The sequence below is a fragment of the Eupeodes corollae genome, chromosome 1, assembly GCF_945859685.1.
Source record: "Eupeodes corollae chromosome 1, idEupCoro1.1, whole genome shotgun sequence".
Lineage (NCBI taxonomy): Eukaryota > Metazoa > Arthropoda > Insecta > Diptera > Syrphidae > Eupeodes > Eupeodes corollae.
Genome location: NC_079147.1, coordinates 176,476,002 through 176,492,188, shown reverse-complemented (window position 1 = coordinate 176,492,188; position 16,187 = coordinate 176,476,002). Strand labels below are relative to the sequence as shown.

At 34.0% G+C, this 16,187-nt stretch overlaps 1 protein-coding gene and 1 long non-coding RNA gene across 2 annotated transcripts in view; one reads left to right on the top strand and one right to left on the bottom strand.

Annotated features, from left to right (window-relative positions):
* Positions 1-16,187, bottom strand: part of LOC129940317 (centaurin-gamma-1A) — a 455,674-nt gene that overhangs the window by 285,789 nt on the left and 153,698 nt on the right. The gene's annotated exons all lie outside the window — the stretch shown is intronic.
* On the top strand, positions 12,821-13,473 carry LOC129940326 (uncharacterized). Its single transcript, XR_008780663.1, has 3 exons — positions 12,821-13,120; positions 13,191-13,271; positions 13,337-13,473. It is a non-coding gene; the product is annotated as an uncharacterized LOC129940326 (long non-coding RNA).

The window sequence follows — 16,187 nt, the reverse complement described above, 5'->3', positions numbered from 1 at the left end:
ACTTATTGTCATAATTAATAAGAACCAACCTTACGTAAAACAATGTGAATATTGGAAAACCAGAAATTAATTGAATAGAAAAAAGAAAATAAGTATACGCCATGGTGACCATTTCACTACCGTTTATTATAAACGGAATACAATCATTATTTTAATTTGTTTCTATATTTATTTTTATTCATTTTCATATTACCTGAAAAAGTACAATCTTCTATTAAACGACTACTTGCATTTGGGGCCGTATATCGACAATCACGTGGATAATGTTGACCTCCAAGTGTTTAATAGTTTGGGGCTTATCGTTGTTGGCGACTTCACATATCCCAACAGGTGTGTTGCATAGTAGGCGTATCGTACGGAATTTAGGATTATCATTACTCTAAACACAGCGGTTTTATTTATTGACGTATTCATATAACCAAAAGTAAGCTTCATTGCGAAGCTAAATTCTTTTATTTTGAATAAACCCATGATTTTCAAAATAAATGTACACAATTTATTTATGTTGAAGTGGAGAAATAAAGTCAAGAAAACAATCACTTGACATCTGACCAAATAGCCGCCAATTTAAATATGGTTATATAAAAAATTCAGAAACGATTGTGAGTATTATACAACATAAATAAAAATATTCCTTATCTAACAAATTATTAATTAAATTCATTTTGATGCCACGTTTCTCAAAATCCATAAGTGTTTCCTGTTCCCATGTCTAATTTATCTATTTAAATCTTGAAGTATATTATAGATATCTTACTTCCATTCTACTTAAATAGACACCTCTTAAAGAAGTTCAAGTAATTTCAATTGAATTATCATAAAATAAGAATAAGTCTTTAGCCAAACATATCATACCTACTCAAACAAGCTTCATCAACAAACCCATCATCATCAGCAAACTGAAGCTGAGCAGAATAAAATATTCAAGGTTTAACTTTTAAATGCTTCTATGATAAAGTTGTACCTATATAGAAATCCTTTCCTATCCTACCCAAAAGGGAATTCGTCTCAAGAGTGTAATTAATTCAAAAACTATAACGAAACTTAATAAGAACTTTATCGATGGCTTCATCGTCATTATAATCTTAATAAAAGTATATGAATATATTTCTATGCCATCAATAAAATTCATATCGTAACTCATTGAAAGAAGCTCTTTTATCGATTAAGATATCAACATTCATCATTCTGGAGATATGAATTTAAATAATTAACTTTTTATTGGCTCTTGTATGCTGATGATGATGATGCCATGAACTCTTTCTTTAATATTAAATATCGCTCTGTAGCAGCAGCAGAAAAAACAATAGGCAGGCAATGAACGGCGACAGCGGCGGAGACGACGACGACGACCAAGAGATGATGATGACGACGAAATCAACAACAAGAGATATAGAAGATGAAAGAAGAAGAAGTCATTGATCTTATGATCCATAAACAATAAAAATGATAGAAAATAACAAATGAAAAAATAGAAAAGAAGAGATAGAATTTCATTTGCACAAAGGAAAATAGAACCGTAAATATTAGCTAATCGGATTTCATTTATTATTATTATATTTTTCATAATATTATTCCTTTTTTTTTATAAGTATCCATCGCACTGCAAAATCCGGCTAAAGAAAGACGACAAATAACTAATGAAACTATATTCACCAGAAGAGAAGACTTTATTCAGAGCTTATAGAGAGTCTATAAAACCCGAAGAAATTGATACTGTTACTGTAGAATATAGAAATACAGGGTTGTGCAGACAAATTGTAATGCTTCTTCTGAAGTGTTTGGGCTTCGGGTCAAGAAATTAAAAAAAGCATTTTTCAATTCTTAACGTAAGTAAAACAGGTATCCAAGCAAGATGAAATTTTTAGATAGATCGACAAGAGCTTTCAAGAGGATTTGTAACCTTTTTGCTGTGCATTTTCTACTGACTGAAGCTTATTTCCATATATTCTCCCTCTAACCTTGAACATGAAAAAATCTAACACACTATTCATATAGGTTCTATAATGATAGGGGTTTTTGAAATTAAGTTAAATTATAGTTAAGGAACTATTCATTTTGTAGTTTTCGTTATACCTTAAAGGAAGTTATTATAGTGTCATGTTCAGGAGTAACCCTTCGTGTCAATTCTGGTGTACCTCAAGGGAGTCACCTTTTTCCGCTGCTGTACATTTTCTTTATTACTGATGTGCGTTCTGTTTTAAATAATTTTATATCGCTACATTTTTGAACTATAAAGTCCTGATCTCGATCAATTTTTTGAATGGTGATGGTTTTAAATACTGTAAATTTGTAAGGAAATATGTTTTACACGCAAACGTAATATAATAAATTAAGACGTTATTTTGAATGCGTCACGATTGAATAGAGAATCCAGAGTTTCTGACTTTCGTCTAGAACTACTAGACTCAAAATTATAGTTAACTGATCACTACAATTAAATCATGGCAGGTTTATTGGTTTCGATTCAAAGAACAATTAAGGTCGTAATGGGCTTTCACCCATTTTGTTGTTTTAATGTGAATCTCCTCTAGTTCTACCCTCGACGACTATCTTAAACCTTTCATATTCAAATGGTCAGTTTTTATACTATTACAAATTGTGTGGCATATTACGATTAATTCACTAAGGATCTCAAGACCTTCAAATTGGCCAAAGTTATACGAAAAGACTTTTTTTGAGAGGCTTACTTTGAAATTGAATGAGTTTATATCGGTGTCACAACACGATTGGTTTAATTTTCGATAAATCTATAACGAGTAATTTATCATTGATGACTAAATAATTTTGAATCAAATTTTCAAAGCGATATTATATGAAATTCATTAAGTCAAACCTCTGTCGTTACCTCCACCCCAAATTCTTCTCATAAGTCCTTAGTTGACCAAGTACCCATCCTAGTCTCACTACTCCAGGTATTACGCCTGATGAGTAAATAAATATTTTAGGTGGCGTAACAGCCTATTCTAACTCTCTTCTAACTCTCAACTATTCTTGTGTGCGAGAAATGTTTTATGGGATGGAGGGGACTTTCAGTTTCAAACCAAATGTCAAGAATTACTCTTGGAGGATTCTTTGCAAGAGAACCCGTGAAACAAAATTTAGATGGCACAGGCAGGGATTGAACCTAAGATCTCACCTATGATCAGGGGTACTACTTGCCTGATACTCAGCCGTTACAAAAAAAGCCTTTTCAAAAATTCATAAGTTATAATATAATGTTCAAGTTCTAATGCAAAAAAGTAAAACCGAATAAGATCTTTTCTAAGGATAATGCCAAAAATCAGTGAAAAATCTACTTTTTCTTACAACATGGGTTAATGGGTATCGGGGCAGTTGCTCTTAAGAAAAGAGTCGATCAGATTTTAACATGTTACATAGTATTTTTTCTGGATTTCTTTCCAAACTGCCTTAGAATTTGCAGTTCCCTAGCATAAAGCTCTATTTTTCAAATCTTTAGAAAAATATTTTCAACACAGTTCAAATCTCGTAATTGTAATTCTTTGTTCAAACCACCTTGTCACGAATTTAATTGTTTTGGACCATTACCTTGCTGTAATGTCCACACTGAAGGAATATTATCTTCTGCATACAGAAGCATAACGTTTTCCAATATTTTGAGGTAGGTTCGTTTCTTTGGCCATACAATTTTTGATCCAAGAGTTTGGGCCTACTTCAAAGAAAAACATTCCTAAATTTTGTTACTATTTATTTTGTTGGTGTTTCTACGATTCAGTTCTTCAATTTTCTTCCGGACATTAGACCAAAACTGGAACTTTAATAGCTATTCTCCCGTCGGCAAATGGTTCGGTAGGTAACATCAAACGACGAATTTGTTTTTTAATATGGCAGATGTTTTGGAAAAGGGTCTTTAAAAGCTTTTCCAACTATTGTTCTGTTGAGGTAAGGTGAAGTTTTCATTATAATCCCTTTCGTTTCGGCAGAAGTTTGTATTTTATTTCGGTAATTTTATACTCGAATTACAACATCGACTTTTACGTTCGAATTAATTTGTTCAGAAACTACTACCACAGCTCTGTAAAATAGTTTTCAATAGACCTATCATCTACATTTTCTATGATGCGAGATTGGAACTGCAGATACATTTGTTACACTCATATAGCCACAAAGTAGCTATATCTATTTCTATTTTCACAATATTATTGGCATAGCAAAAAGCTCTAATTGGATTAGTGCAATAGAAAACGGTTCTATATAGGAAAAGATACATGTACTGTATGTATCTATACAGTAAAAGTATCTAATATATGCGAATGTTATTGTAAATAACTATCTGTTTGCGCCTGTACGTACTATCGTGTACTGTATAGACATATTCCTATAAAGAGTTTTCAGTATTAGCCCTTTTTGAGAAAGAAAATAACAACGCAACGCAGAAGTCTTTGCTACGATAATCTTCTATAGTTATGAGAATCCAATGAGAATATCTTTCTCCCTTAAATATCTATCCATACTCGTATATCTTTGAAGGCAATTTATAGTAATTGCAAAACTTAAGCTGGTCTTTTAAGAGGATTTTGCAAATCGAATAGACGATATGCAATAGAGTAGAAAATATTGACACTATATTGATAGGTTAGATACATTTGGGCCACACGATATGATGGAGATAGAAGATAGATATAGACTTTTTCTTATGAGTTTGAGGGTGTGTCGGTAAAGTATCAATAAAGATTTTCTGCTCCTCAATCTGATTTGAATATTAAAGTCATTTTATGTTTTTATTTTGTTATTCTGTTTACCATGGTTTTGTTTTGTGGCAATTCATATGATGAAGCTTACCTGAAAGAGAAAATAAAAAATTGATTTAGTAAAAGGATTTTTCTGTAAATGAAATTATATTGTTTGTTTTTTTTAAAGGCTAATGAAAATTTGTGTATGGCTTTTACTTCTTACAAATACTACTTCAGCCCAACAACATTGTTGTCAGTTTTTAAATTATAATTTTTTTAAAATACTTTTTTTAGGACTAATGGATTAGGTGAAGTTTTGGAATAATATCGGAATCTTTGAAGATATTTTACTCTCACGACAAATTTTTGACGTAAGTTTGATGGAAATTTTGATATAATTTTAAAATTCTATTAGGGTATATGTGCTAATTGATGTTTCAAGCAGGTATTTATTTCATTTAAGGGAATCGGAACCCGCTAATGTTGTGTAGTGTTGCCGTGTGCTTGGGCAGATTTATGGGGCCATGATTGCTGATTATTTTTGGCCCAAATTGGAAGATATAGATTTAGACGACATGCGGTTTCAACAGGGCGGAGTGACACAGCACACCGTACAGTTAATATATGAAGATTGGCCACCTCGTTCGTGCGATTTAACAAGCCAAAAATATTTTCTTTAAAGCCATGTTAAATCATTGACCTATGCCAACAAGTCAACGCCGTTGAGGGAGCTCAGAGCCAACATTGAACAAGAAATAGCTTTAGTGTTTGTAACACAGATTCATAGAAAATCGGGTCCAACGAATCGACCGCTGCAATTGTTGCCAAGTTAACGAAGTCCAGTTCCATTCATAAATCTTTTGATTGGAATTCAAGTCGGTAAAAAAGTTTTCGAAATATCTCACATGGTTTACGATTTATTTAATAAAGTGCACGACGTGGTCGAACTTACTTTTAAATCAAAAGACTCTGTTTACAAATAGTACTTAAATTTATCTTCAACAATTTAAATGTCATTTAATTAAACAAAAAAAACATAGGTTATACTTTTTTTCGAAAACCATAAGAATTGTTTTTTTTTTTTTAAAATTAATTATTATATATACAATTTTTCAATTTTAGTTCAAAAATATTTTTATTCATATACATTTTCGAGATATCAAATTTTTTTATGTAAAAAGTATATTTTTTAAAAATCAAAAAAATAAACAATCACATTTTCTATCATCAAATAAGATAAATTAAGAGAAATTCGTGCAAAATAATAGGTCATAAGTTCTTTATAAAACTTCAAAATAACAGTTCTATGAGAGTTACTTTTCTAGAGCAATCCAAAAATATTTTTTTCTTATTGAAAGAAGATAAGTTAAGGAAAATGTTTGTATAGAAAATGTACTTAAAATCTAGCGGTTCTTTTAAAGAAAATTCTAACTTTTGGCCAACATTCTATTCGCAACAAAAACATATGGCCTGCAGAGATTTTAGTCAAAGAATTTACACAAAGTCAAAAACAAGGCGTTTCTTTGAAAATCAAGTCAAAAAACTTAACAGGCTTTCGGTCTTCTACCAAAACGTAAGGGGACTTCGTAGCAAGATTGCTGACATTTTTCTTAACTCCCAATCATTTCCTCACGACGTATTCGTTTTGACGGAAACGTGGCTCTATTCAAGCTTTTTCGACACATAACTTTTCGGTTTACAGAAACGATCGTCATGTTGTAATGCAAAGGAATTAGATGGAGGTGTTCTCATAGCGGTAAAAATACATGTTTCACTTGTTCTGCATCTTTTCCATTTGAATTATCAGTTGAACTGGTATGTGTAAAGAAAATGGTACAGACTACGATTTTTTCATTTTAAACTCTACATTCCTCCAAAAAGTTTGGAGTCTGTTTATAACCGTCTCTCCTTGTCATTAGACTATCTTATAAATTTGTCCAGCTCTGACACTAATATTTTACCTTTGGATGATTTAAATTTACGACAAAATGACTGGATTCCATCCCAAGACGAATTCTGCCTTGAAGCATTTACTTCTTCTTTACAATTGGAACTATCTCTTCTCGATAAAGTCCTTCTTACCGACTTTAAGCAAACAAGCTGTATTAAAAACTCAAAAAATCGAACCCTCGATTTAGTCTTTTCTTTTGACGCTATTAGTACTCTTGTTCTAGGAACTAGATCAGGAATTACTAATATAGATAAATATCACCCCCTTGGAAATTTGTCTTGACTTAAGTAATCACCTAACTCAACAGTTATGCCTTGGATTGCTTACATAATTTGGACTTCAGAAGAGCTAATTTTCAGTTGTTGTCTGAAGATATAACCATTTCTAGAATTGCTGATACATTAGTATTTTCTAACATTGAAGAAGCAGTTTCAACTTTTTATAAGATCCTTTATTATTGTTTGGAAAAAAATGTACCCTTAAAGAAATCAAACAATACAAACTTAAGGCCTCTTTGGTACACGAAAGAATTGCGTTTACTGCGAAGCAAAAGAAATAAGGCATGGTCTCCAATCAATTTCTTTTTTATGTTGACTCTTTAAACAATTTAAGTCTCTTTCTAATTTTTTATATGCTTGTTATGTTACCTCTTTGAAAGAGAATCCTTCAAAAATTTCCAGGTAACATCACTTACAAGAACCTTTCATTAGATAAAACGGTTGATATCTGGAACGCTTTCGCAACAAATTTCCGTAAGTCATTTCTTAAAAGCCCTGAAGAACTTGATGAAGTATATTTTTATAATCTTCACTTTTCTTCCCAAACTAGCTGTAGTCACATACCTGTGCTACAGAGTACGGTCCTTGATCTTCCATTTGCGTTATATGATGTGTATTCAGCAGGTCCCGATGGTATTCCCCCGATAGGATCAAAAAAGTGTATTCAACCGTTTTAGTTGAACCCCTTACGTTATTATTCAAACTTTCTATAAAAACAGGCAAATTTCCCAGTGTATAGAAGAAGTTATATCTAACACCAAATTTCAAGTAAGGTAGCAACTACAGGCCCATTGCAAAGCTTTCTTGTATTCCTTAGCATTTTTTAGTAAGAATCTCATTTGCGAACAGCAACATGGTTTTGTGGAAAAGAGATCATCCATTACAAATCTCCTCACATTCTCAAGCATATGTTCAAACGCTTTAGAACAAGGTTATGAAGTTGACTGTGTATACACTGACTTCTCTAAAGCCTTTGACCAACTAAGCCATGGAATTATTTTATTTAAACTCAAAGCTCTTGGTTTTCCACCATTTTTCTTAGATTGGATAAAATCATACCTTGAAAACAGATCCTACGAGGTAAAAATTAGAAATTGTCATTCTGAACCTTTTGTTGCTCAATCTGGTGTTCCCCAGGGAAGCCATCTTGGCCCTTTTCTGTTCATCTTGTCTATTAACGATGTATCGTCATGTCTAAGCTAAAGTGAACTTCTCATTTTTGCTGACGATATGAACATTTTCAAAATAATAAAGTCCACCCATGATCGTATTCTTTTACAAGCCGACATTGATAGTTTCACATTTTGGTGTGGAAAAAATAGCCTTTCACTCCACCCTTTTAAATGCCACGACGATAACTTTTAATAAAAAACTAATCAATAAAGTATTTGACAGCAAAAACTATGACGCGTCTCCACATTTCAAGATTTAGGTGTTCATTTCTGTTCCAACTTAGAGTTTACACATCACATTAATTTTATTGTTAATAAGGCAAGTTCTATGCTTGGTTTTATAAAACGCTGGGCAAAGGAGTTCAATGTTACTCTTTCTTTGTATAATTGCAATGTTCGTCCTCATCTTGAATATGATTCGCAGATATGGAATTCCTATTACAAAATTCATAAAAAAAACGTATTGAATCAATTCATCATAATTTCATTCGCTTTGCCCTAAAGGGTCTTCCTTGGGATGATCCTTATGATCTGCCTCACTATGAACTATTCTACTTCTTCAAATGCAATCTCTCTATCAAAGGCGTGTTAATAATGACTTTTCATCAACTCATTAATGGTGAAATGATGCACCTTATTTGCTATCTTGTGTGCATTTGAATTGCCAAGGCGGAACTCATCACCTGCGTACATTTGACTTTATACATATTGACTTCCATAGAACTAACTATGGAAAGAATAAAGCTTTAAGTCAAATGAGCATTTGATATAACTAAAACTGTTTATAGATTGATTTAAATTTAAATATCGTAAACGTCTTTATTTTATTTTGGTTGTACTTTAATAATTCATGTTAAATGTTAATAATTACTATGTTTTATATTTTGTGAGTGTGTTAGGCTATAATTGTATTATTTTCTTACTAACAACTACACTTATGATGAGCCTCTGATCGTAGTTTGACGATTGTACAAACAAAAAAATATCTGTTTTTTATTAATGTTAATGATCATGAAGCAAAATGTATTTTAAATTACAACCACGATAGTAACTTAATATTCATAAAATATTTGGTAGTATTACTGTAAGTACGTAAGCAATTTTCTTAATGCTCATCAACTGAGCATTTGATAAACTAACCCTTTTCTAAAACGTAGAAATGGCAAAGTCTAATGTGTATAATTATTAATTTATTAGTCAAATCATTTTAATACTCTCATATCATTTTGAAAAGTTTAAAATGTATTTAAATTTAATAATGGTAAGTTGTCAAACGCTAAGCTTACTCATTTACTAGTAAATAAAATAAATCAATTTAAATGTGCATAACTTTACCCTTAAAATATAAAATATATAGGCAAGGTAGCATTAATTAATTTGAACTTACAACTTTTATCTAACAATCTATTTCATCCAAAATTATCTTCATTCATTTAAATTCCTCTTAACATAAGTCACTCAGCATTATATTCTCTCTTATCACACATAAAACATCCGTTCTCTAATAAATACCTCATTACTTAACTAAGAGTAAACTATTTGCCAATATAAGACAAAAACTTATGTGAATTCCTGTATCAACACAGAACGCAATCCACAATATGTGAATACATACTCGTATATACATTTGTATATTAAATCACTTTCCATTGAATTTTCGGAAATCAGGATTCGTGTCACTTAGCAGCAATAAATTCACGAAAATGGCATAAATTACTTGCATTCTCTTCCGAATACATCACACCCAAAAATCCGTTGGATTAACCTTCTTGCTTTGTGTGTGCAATTAATTAACCTGATAACATTAAGTCACACACATTCCGGATTACCTAGAATACAGATTACAGACATCCAGAAACATACACTTGAAACAAAACACCGTATTCACTTCATAATCACTCAGTGGCACTTAATTATCTAAGTAATTACCATCAGGTGTGTGTGTAGAGTGTATGGGGTCGATTGCTGCTTACTATCCACCACTTCCTTCCACCACTCCATTCCACTCTACTTCAAAACCAAAATATATTTCCAATTCCAAAAACTACCCTATTGCCTTGATACATACCTTTGATGCCGAACTCCCCCTTTACCAATCAAACTGTAAACAAAACAACAAACCACTTAAAGTGTCCGTTGCACAAAAGCTCTATTTATGGACTATGGATGGATACAGGACGTATATAGGTGTAGGATGCATGCAACCCTCATTGCCAAATCCAAAATTTCAACATTAAGTAGTCCGCAACATTGAACAAAGACCAAATGAAGTAAAGAAGCTTCCGAACTTCCAAACTTCCAAACTCTAAACAAACAAGCCATAAAGTACGAAAAGACCAGGACAGGGAAGGGCCACGCTGTATGCATGCATTTTCAATATACCTAACCTACCAACCGACGACGATGAGCATAATAAACGAACGGAAATTCAATCGCCAAACTAACTTAACGAATGAAAAGTTCAAATCAACCGGAATAATTATGTAATTCAATTTGATTATGATAAGGCAGGCTTTTTGCTTTTGTCTGTGTTTCTAGGTATTCGAAAAAGGGTTGTTGCACAGACACACGTACACTGTGCAGTGGTATCCTACAAAACTATAAACTTTTGCATATAGTTATACTCGTACATACGTGGGGGTTGAGGGTGAAGATGTAAGGGTTGTAAAACACTAATCGAGTAGGTAGTATATATGCTTACTTCGATGAAGAGGATTTTGAAGTTTTCATATTGGAATTGAGACATTGAGTTGAAGTAAATTTTCTGCAAAAGGAAGTTAGCCAAAAGCAAATCCTTTGAGGAGAGAATGGTATTTGTAAGGATAACTTATTTTCTTGTAAAATGTCGATTTAGAAAAGGGGTTTCTGTTTCACAGTTTGCGAGTGTCTCGAGAACAGAATTATGATCGATAGACCTTTATTTACTTATAAAATAGATAAATCTAAAGAGGTCTTCAAATATGAGACTGGGGGATGTGGATAACTTAAGGTGGACACAAAACGAAGATGTTCAACCGTTTAAGTGTAGGTTAAAAATGAGGGCCTTACTTAAAGTTGATACAAAATAGATTGCTTTACTTGAAAAAATACTGTTTAGGAATCAAATATTTAAAACTTAGGAGAATCGATCTATAAGCAAAATAATCTGATTCTTAAGTATTAAATCGAAAATTATAAAACTAGTAAGAGTGAGGTATGAGATTTTGAGCTGACAGCCATCCTCTCAGATGAATGAGTTTAAAAACTCTTGCGATGGAAACAATACCTACACCTAGAAATTACCTAACACAAAAGATGTAAGCAACTGGATTTTTAATCTAAAACCGGAACACCCAGAAACTTTGAAAAAGTGGAGCTATTGTAAGAGTAAATGTATTTCCATTCGGGTTAGGTAAGGTAAGGTTAACGTGGCTTAGGCCAAGAGAAAAGCCCATTCCGATAACACATGTATCTAGAGAATTACTTTTTACTAGTCGAGCCATTTTGATCTTTTTATAAAGCGACGAAGATATTTGATATCCTTTTTAGCTAGTTCACTGGGATTATCAAAAGAGTAGTCCCCCAGATGAAGTTTGCATCTGAGTGAAAGAGTAGGGAAAGCGCATAGGGGATGAGAGATTGTTTCCTCTTCTTCTTCGTCCATACAGCTAATACAGAAGTCATTTGAGGCTACACCAAGTCGTATTGAGTGTCTGCCTATAAGACAGGGTCCCGTAAGGACACCTATTAGGGAGCTAATATCAAGTCTGCTTTGAGATAACAAGTCTTTGGAGCGCTTTAAGTCCAGTGAAGGCCATATGAGTTCTGTGGCTGCGCATGTTGGTAAGTTGTGCCACCTAGAATTTGCTATCGCAGAAGCTGTTTCTTTTAGCATAAGTTTACATGTAGCTATCGGTATACCTATCTTCTCCCTTTCAGGTGAAATAGGTATGACGGTTCCATTTTTAGCGAGTTCATCGGCTCTACAATTACCTGTGATGTCTCTGTGGACCGGCACCCAACAGAGGTGAATGTTAAATTGCTGCGCCATCTCCATAAGAGACGATCGACAATCGAGGGCCGTTAATGATTTGGTTGAAACACCGTCAAGGGATTTGATAGCAGCATGACTGTCAGAGAAGATGCGGATATCAGAAGTTGATATCACGTTTTCTCTTAGCTAGGAGAGGACCTCTTTGATCGCTAAAATTTCCGCTTGGAACACGCTACAATGATTAGGGAGGCAGAATGAGATGCTTAGATTAAGCTTTTCTGACCACACACCACTACCAACTCCCTCATTTGTCTTGGATCCATCTATATAAAAATGAATACTCCCAGTAGGAAATTTGCTCACCAATGAAAATTTTGTGTGAAATCGCCAAGGAAATCAGCTACTCGAATCATTGAGGAATAGCATGCAATGAAATCCTTACTATAAGGCATTGCGTTTTTCCTATGATTATACAATCCACCCTATCTTTTTCCTTGTAAAATATTTCATTCCCGATATGAAGCACGAGATGGGTGTTTTGTTTTTGTTTATATTTGCCTTTTTCTTCTCTACCTGCCACTGAATAATACGGAGATTGGCTTCAGTTTTAGAATTTCAATGCTCGGGTTTTTTACATTCAATAAAAAATTGCCGTTCCCGTTCGTCAGCCTGGTTTGCTTCGAGAAACAAAGTTATTTCCAACAACAACGACCGACCGACGGTGATGGCGACGCATGGTTGAAGGATTGCAATGTTCGGGTTTTTTACATATAATAAAACTTCGATTCGCGATCCTCAGCCTGGTTTGCTTAGAAACAAAGTTATTTCCAACAACAACGCACAGTGTTCGGGGTAAGTGATTTGTTTTGAAAGCATTGTTGTTTTTTCGAGAAACTGTTTTTCAGTTGAATTCCATTGTTCATAGTGTCAACAAGTGAGTAAAGCTTAAAATTATTAAAAAGAGTTTAGAAAATAAATTATAAGCGTAAAAAAGTGAATATTTAGGTAAATTGGTAGGTAATTGTGTTCTAATGGACAAGGAAAATATTCAGGTAATTTTATTTAAATTACAAATCCCTTTCTACAATTATCTAATCCTATTTTTTTGCTCTTTTTATAAAGGCTTCCGGATCTAAACAGTCGGCAATGGACTCCATTGAATTTTCACCCACAAAGCAGCCAAGGCGGATTTTTAAGAAAATGGTAATTATAACTATTATTATTTTATTAAATTAAATTTCTATATATCTGCTTTACATTTTGTATAGAATCAACAAGATATGATAGACGAAATGAGAGCGGACATTAAACGTTTGTGTGTCACCACGGAGCAGGTAAAAAATGGGATCTGCACATTGGCAGCATTTTTTTCAATAAAATCATAAAAATTTACATGACTGTTTTTTTTTTTAAATATTTGTATCCAAATATTTAGGTATGAGTAAAAAATAATTCGATAATAAAAACATGATTGACTTCATTTCACGACATTTTTCACCAGGTCAATTTGCATTAGTGAATAAGTAACATTGGCTTCCCTAAGGAAACCACTGGTCAATATTCATTTATGAAAAAGGCGTTCAATTTTGCAAAGTGAACTCCTTGGTGAACATTCATCACATTTTTCACCAATGTAAAGTACACAAGTATATCAGCAACTCCACTAACCCAGTGATTTCCCCGGTGTGAATTCACGGTATTTTTCATCAACTACAATTCACTTTTCAATACACCAAATGCACTTGCTTGGTGATTTCCTCACTGAACAGTCACCATGAAATTCACAACGTGGTGAACGCCAATCCAATCCCCATGTTAATTTCACTGATGTTTTCACCATGTTTTCATGGGGTGTAGCTTCCATTCACCAAGGAATAAGTTGGTGATTCACCGATGAATTTTTTGAAATTTCCTACTGGGCTTTTGTTATCCAGGAGTTGTTTGTCTTCCCATTCATCTCTGGATGGAATGGAAGTTTTTTCCAAATAGGGGTTTGGGAATAGTGTAGTATATGTACTTTGGTATAGAACCAAAGAGGTTCAAAATGATGGAGTGCCCCACATTGTTGTTGGTCCATTGAAATGAGGCGTCGAGTCTTATCGCTGTTCTCGCTGCCACTTGTTTACTGAAGATGTAGAGGGGTGTTAGATGGAGGAGAGTGTCTAACGCTGCTGAGGGTGTGGTTCTCAATGCCCCGCTTATGCAGAGACATGCAGTGCGTTGGAATCTGCTGAGTTTGTCGTGGTATGTGACTTTCTCCAGTGCAGTGCACATTGGTCGGATGACCGATGTGTATAGCAGGTAAGTTATGAGAGATTGAAAACCCCATTTGCTTCCTATAGCTTCCTTGCAAAGGAAAAGAGCTGCTGTAGCTTATGCTTGTATATTGGATTTCCAACTTAATTTTTTGTCCAATATCAGACCAAGGTATTTGGCTTCTTTGGTAAAAATTAGTGGTATACCTTTTATAGAAGGAGGTACAATTACTGGGATCTTGTATTTCCGTGTGGAAAGGACGAGGTCTGTTTTTTGAGGATAAATACTAAGTCCGCAGTTATCAGCCCATCTAGTGAGCATATTGAGTGCATTTTGGAGGAGGTCTCTCAGTGTATTAGGATGTTCCCCTGTGACGGCGATAGCAACATCATCGGCATACGCAACCACTCTGTAGCCTTCCCTCTCAAGGGATATTAATAGTTCGTTAACCACTATGTTCCACAGAGAGGGGACAGAACACCACCTTGCGGAGTGCCTCTATTGACACACCTTTTTGTGCAAAAATCTCCCAAACTAGAGTTGATGATCCTGCTTTTTAGCATTAGATTAATCAACTCACAGATTGAGTATTCGACGTTTAAGGTCGTCATAGCAGAAGTGAAAGCGGATGTGTCAACGTTGTTGAAAGCGCCCTCAATATCCAAGAAGGCCACCATAGTGTATTCCTTTTTCTCTAGGGAGTATTCGATAGTTCTTACCAGAGTGTGCAAGGCTGTTTCTACCGATTTCCCTTTGCAGTAAGCATGCTGAGACATTGATAGTCTCTTCTCAATGTTGTTACGTATATGGATATCGATCAATCGTTCCAGAGTTTTGAGAATGAAAGATGATAGATTAATAGGTCTTAGGTCCTTAAGGTTGACATGCGAGCATTTGCCCGCCTTGGGAATGAAAACTACCTTTACATCCCTCCATCGCTGAGGTATATAGACCAGATTTATACAACTTTTGAAGATCATCTCAATGATGGGCGAAGTTATATCAATGATATATTGTAGCTCAGCTGGTACGATTTGATCTGGACCTGGAGATTTGTAAGGTTTGAAACTATTCAGAGCCCATGTAAATTTTTCGTTTGTTACCAGACCTTGAGGAAAAATTAAGTAAATACCCGACCCAGGACTGTTTGTTGTATTAACGGATTGGGAGCTATCCGGGAAGTGGGTGTCTAAAAGCAGGTTTAGCGTTTCTTCGCAAGAGTTAGTCCATGTACCATCTGAGTTTTTAAGACAACTAGGCATTGTTGGATTTGTCGAGAGAATCTTCCTTATCATTGATGCCTCCGAGGATTCTTCTATGGAGTTACAGAAGGATCTCCATGAGGATCTTTTGGCTATTCTCAATTCTAGTTTATACTTTTTGAGGGATTCTTTATAGGAGTCCCAATCTTGGGGATGTCTAGTCTTTTTTGCTCGATTGATAAGCCTTCTCCAATCTTTCCTGATTATATTTATCTAGTTCAGCACCCAACCAATATGGTTTCTTCTTTTCCAGCACTGTAGTGAGGGGGCAGGCAGTTTCCATGGCTTTCTTGAGGGCTGCTGTAAGCTCATCAACCTTTTGATCGAGTTCAAGACCGCACAAGGTTGTTTTTATTTAAATAGACATTTCACTTATGAATAATACGCATATCGATTAAAATTAGTACAAAAAAAAACTATTTCAACATAAAAAGTTATTACAGTTTCTTTTTTTCAAAAATTTCCGTTTTTATGCTGTAACGTTTGAACTATAATCTATAATCAACGTCAAATGTTGAAAATATCTATATTTCTTATATTCTACCTTAGCGGTAAATTGTATCGCGTTTTTTTATCAGCTAAAATTTGTCTAAGATTATTT